Source organism: Callionymus lyra, chromosome 3 (assembly GCF_982586985.1).
Source record: "Callionymus lyra chromosome 3, fCalLyr1.hap1.1, whole genome shotgun sequence".
Taxonomy (NCBI): Eukaryota; Metazoa; Chordata; class Actinopteri; order Syngnathiformes; family Callionymidae; genus Callionymus; species Callionymus lyra.
In genome coordinates this window covers 5,523,841-5,529,105 of record NC_141820.1, presented here as the reverse complement: position 1 = coordinate 5,529,105, position 5,265 = coordinate 5,523,841, and positions in this window count along the sequence as shown.

Genomic DNA, 5,265 nt, shown 5'->3' with positions numbered 1-5,265 from the left:
ACTCGGAGAAGATTGAAGAAGACGGATTACTGGGATCGTTTTTTCCTCTACACGCCTGGAATCGGATCATGGACGAAGAAGACCAGCTAGACTACGAGGAAGAACAGTCGAACCGACTGGTGAAGAACAATCATACCAACAACCAAAGAGGAACAATCGGACCAACAGACGGACTGGACTAATGAGAAACATGAAAGAATGATGAAAGACCACCTCTAAATAAGGCCAAACCTTGTGTCACCGTTTTAAAATGTTTTAAGCATAACAGACAGATGATTATATTTTCGGTTATACATATAGCGTGTGCAGGTACATGATAATAATATGTTATTGGGAAAATGATAATATTAGATAATATAATAATAAAGTAATGATAAAATATTGCTGCGGAACAACCATTTACTTAGAAAAATTGGACCTTTTTGTTTATGACGTGACCTGTAAAGGCCACGTCAACAGGGGGAGTTGTTAGATTGGAAATTATTCTACACTATACGTATACGCCATAAGTTAAATTAATGCTAAAAAGATGATCAAAATATAGAGTATAAAATACTAGCCTCATCTAAGAGCTTAAACGTTTAAATACACATTCACAACCAACATTTCACTTGCATACTGATATACACTGTGTCAAGGGTAGCTTGAAACAGACTAGAGATTATTCAGCGATTTAATGAAGGACTGTCTGTCTGCTCTGTTCACACCTGTGGACGTGAAACAAAAGGGCAACACGGAACACACCCAAAAGAGGGGGGCTGGAAGACAAAGGAACTTGCCCACACAACAGGCAAGGAAGGAAGTTACTCTCCAGGTGACTCGAAACAGAAGTTAACATAACAGAACCACTGCCCCGGAAAAGGCGACCCCCTGGACAGGAAACTTTCCCTTAAATGTAGAGACAACCCATAACCAGGGACCGTCTTTCCCGGAGCTATTGACCTGTAAAGCTGCCGGCAAAGAGCGAGTCCGATCGATCGTAAAAGTTTCTATGTTTGTTTGTTTTGAAGCGGTGAATAAACGACCGTACACTCTGAATTGATCCTTTTTTCTCCATAAAGCAAAGTATTAAGACCCGGAGGTGACGTCGTGTTGGAGCGACGGTAACGGACTCCGGTTTTATCCGTTTTACTTTTTACTTTTTCACACCTCTCCACACATTAAAAACACAGCTTTTAAAATGTGGAATAAAACAATGAGTCTGTGACAATCAAGATAGCAGTGAATCAGGGTTTCAGCTTGGTCACAGAAAGGACACGTCTCTAAAACAGTGGGGTTGATTTTAGAAATAAAAACATTGACGGCCAGCGCCCCCTGCAGGATCCTCCACTGCAGGTCTCCTGTCCTCTTGTTGAGTGGAAGCTTGTAGAAAAGCCTCCAGACTGGCGCCCGGCCCTGCAGCCTCTCTCTCCATACTGTGTCCCTGTTGGTGCTCAGTTTTCTCTTCTGTGTAGCCACCACACAGTATTTATATACTGTTTTCCCCGACAGCAGTTGTAAATCCACCAAGGACTTAGAGGTGCCCATTGTTTTGCCCAGCCCGCTCTGGTCCACGGACAGACTGAGGTCTGGGAACGGATCTCCCTGGTCCGGTACCTCCGCCCCGCTGCTGTACTCCCTCAGCATCTCATGCTCCTCTGCGCTCAGCCTGTTGCTCCACTGGTTCAGGATGTGTCTGGTGTGCCGGCTGGACCTCAGGCCCAGGAGAGAGGCCACAGCCTGCGTGTTGTGCAGCCCGGGCCCTGCCACGTCCACCACCTGCCTCAGCCTGACCGTCCCCGTGGAGCGAAGGCGCAGGGTGAGGCCAGGGCTGCTGCCGTCTTGTATGTCCAGCCGGGCCCCGCACACTAGGGGCTCCTCCAGGAGCCAGAAGAGAGAGGCTGCAGGCCCCAGTCTGTCCCATTTAAAAAGTGTCCACGCTTTAAAAACACCATGATAAAAAGGAGGCAAGTTACACGCACGATAAAAATCACAATTCAATAAAAACAAAGACTAAAACGAGGTCTGCAATCCTCCTTAAAATGATGCCTGTGACCTCCAGACGACATCATCACAGCAGGAAAGGTAACGCTGTACAAACTGCAGCCTGAAAGCTGCTGCCCTGCTCTCCAGGTGTATTAAGCCCTGCCCCCCCTCTTCTTTTGGCAGGTACAGTACACTCTGGGGAACCCAATGCAGCTTATCCCAGAAAAAGTTCAAGAGGACTATTTGAATTTTTTGCAGCAGCCCAGCAGGGGGTTCTAGGCACTTGAGCCTGTGCCACAGGGTGGACGCTACCAGGTTGTTGATGATGAGAACCCTCCCTCTGTATGACATGTGGGGAAGCAGCCACCTCCACTTTGCCAGCTTCCCCTCCACCTTTTCTATCCCACCCTCCCAGTTCTTTTTTTCAGTTTGTTCATCCCCCAGATGAACCCCCAGGTATCTGAAGCCTCCCCTCTTCCAGGTCAGCCCCCCCGGCAGCTGAGGCAGACCAGCAGCCCACTTCCCAACTGCCAGCGCCTCGCTCTTTGCCCAATTCACCTTGGCAGCTGAGAGTTTTCCAAAGATTTCAACAATTTTACCCAGTTTTTCAATGTCATCCTGATTTTTTATAAAAATGATGATGTCATCTGCGTAGGCTGATGATATAAAATTTGTACTGATGTCAGGTAAAAACAAGCCGTCAATAAAACCACAAACATTTTGCAACATTGGTTCTATGGACAGTGAATACAACATACCTGACATGGCGCAGCCTTGTCTAATACCTCTTTGTACATTAAAAGGTTTGCATAGACCACCATTTATCTTCAGCACACCCTCAATGCTCTCGTACAGGACTTTTATATTAGCTATCAGACCTGGGTTGAGGCCGTACCTTTGTAAAACTTTCCAAAGGTAGCGGTGCTCAACCCGATCAAAAGCCTTTTCCTGGTCTAACGACACCAGACCAGCATCTAAGCCCAAGGAACCGGAGGCTTCCAAAATATCTCTAATTAATGACACATTGTCAACAATAGACCTGCCAGGCACACAGTAAGTCTGAGTTCGGTGGATGAGCTGCCCCATCACTTTCTTCAGCCGGTTGGCCAGGGCTTTGGACATCAGCTTGTAGTCAGAGCACAGCAGTGAGACGGGTCGCCAGTTCTTTATCTGCTGCAGGTCTCCCTTCTTAGGCAGCAGCGTCAGCACTGCCCTCCTGCAGCTCTGGGGGAGAGAGAGCTCTTCAAAACTCTCGGAGAAGACCCCCAGCAAATCGTCTTTCAGCTCAGTCCAGAAAGCCTTATAAAACTCTGACGGCAGACCATCTATGCCGGGGGCCTTACCCCCCTGCACACTCTGCAAGGCCGCGAATAGCTCCGCCTCAGTCAGGGGCCCCTCCAGTTCTTTGTTGGTCTCTTCTGACACTGTGGGCAGGTCTCGACAGAATGTGTTAAAAGCAGCATCATCCTCCTGGTACTCACTGCTGTAAAGCTTCACATAGAACTCCACCGCTCTGCTCCTGATGGCTGCAGTGTGTGTGAGCGTCTGTCCATCCTCTGCCTGCAGCGAGTGCATCTGCCTGCTCTGTCCATTCCTCTGCTCCAGGCCGAAGAAAAACTTGGAGGGGGAATCCATTAGCGCAGCACTCTGGAAACGAGACCGGACTAGCGCCCCCTGCGCTCTGACGTCCAGCAGGTCTGCCAGCACGGCTTTCTTGGACTTGAGGTTTTCAATACGACCTTCATCTGCTGTGGACTGTGAGGAACTCTGCAGCTCCACTATATCTACCTCCAGATCATTGATAGACTTGGCCATATCACGAGAAACATTGAGAGTGTGTTGCTGACAAAGCTGCTTTATCTGTACTTTGCCATGGTCCCACCATTGTTTCAAACAACTAAAATCCCCCTTCCTCTCTCTAAAACCTCTCCAAAAATAAATAAAAACCTCTCTAAAATGTGCATCTAAAAGCAAAGTGGTGTTAAAATGCCAGTAGGCAGACTTACTCTTAAGATTTTTAATAAAAACCTCACATAAAACCATGGAATGGTCCGAGAAACCCACTGGACATATACTACACCTCTTAAAGATGCTCAAGTGCTGCGTAAAACAATAAAACCTGTCTAACCTCGCTAAAGATAAAACACATTCTCTGCTGTGGACCCAAGTGTACTGTCTTATATTGTGGTGGATTTTTCTCCATACGTCACTCAGACTGTGAGTGTTTATGAGAGTTAGCATCGCCTTCTGAGAAGGTGCATGTGGTTCTGGGTGGTTTCTATCACATGTATGATTTGCTGTGCAGTTAAAATCCCCTCCTAAAAACAAATAGTCCTCTGGCTCACACTGCTTTAGAACCAAACTGAGTTCGTTTAAAAAGAGAACTCTGCCAGGGCCAGAAATAGGGGCATACACATTAATAAAAACAATATTAAAACGCTCATACTGTGCTTTTACCACAAGCAATCTCCCCTGCACTCGCTCCTCCACCACATGAGAGACCGGACTAAAATCTCTTGAAAAAAAGGGAGCCACCCCTGCACTAGTGCTGTTAAAATGGCTTAAAATGACCTGCCCGTCAAACTCCCTCCTCCAGTCTGTTTCATTCAAAACATCACTATGGGTCTCTTGTAACATCATAACATTCATTTTTTTCAATTTAAACGTCTCAAAAATGCAAGCCCTCTTCTTCACATCTCTCGCTCCATTGACATTGAGCGTGGAAAGTTTAAAGTGACTCATTAAGACAGCTGTTAAAAGACACACTGCTTTATGTACTCTGTGAGACGCTATCATTTAGCTGTTTTCTTATTTTCTTTCCCATTGTCTTCAGCCTGTAATATTCTGTGTCAGTGAACCCTCCTTCCCCTCTCATTCTCATCTGAGATTCTACAGAGAGCAACAGCAATTGTACATCTGCAAAGTATTCTTTATACTGGGGATTCCTCATATTTTTGGTCTCTTGCAAAAAAGCACTTATGCTCTTTACGGAGTACATTTCTTCTAGCTGTGAAGCAGAAGGAATTTGTGAGTCAGTGAGGGGCTGAGTGTCTGTGCCACAGTCCTCCATCTCCTCTTCCTCTTCACTAGACTCCTTCTCCTCATCACTGCATTCTGAGTCGGTCTGTTCCTCCTGCTCCCCACTAGCTGCTTGTTTTTTTGCCTTAGAGCCACATGTTTCCACCTGTTTTCTTTTTAGATGGGGAGCCTTACACAGGTTGTCTTCCTCCTCCATCACCCCATCCTCACTGTCATGCTCTGCTGCAGCAGAGATGAGTTCAGCCACTACACTCCCTGCTT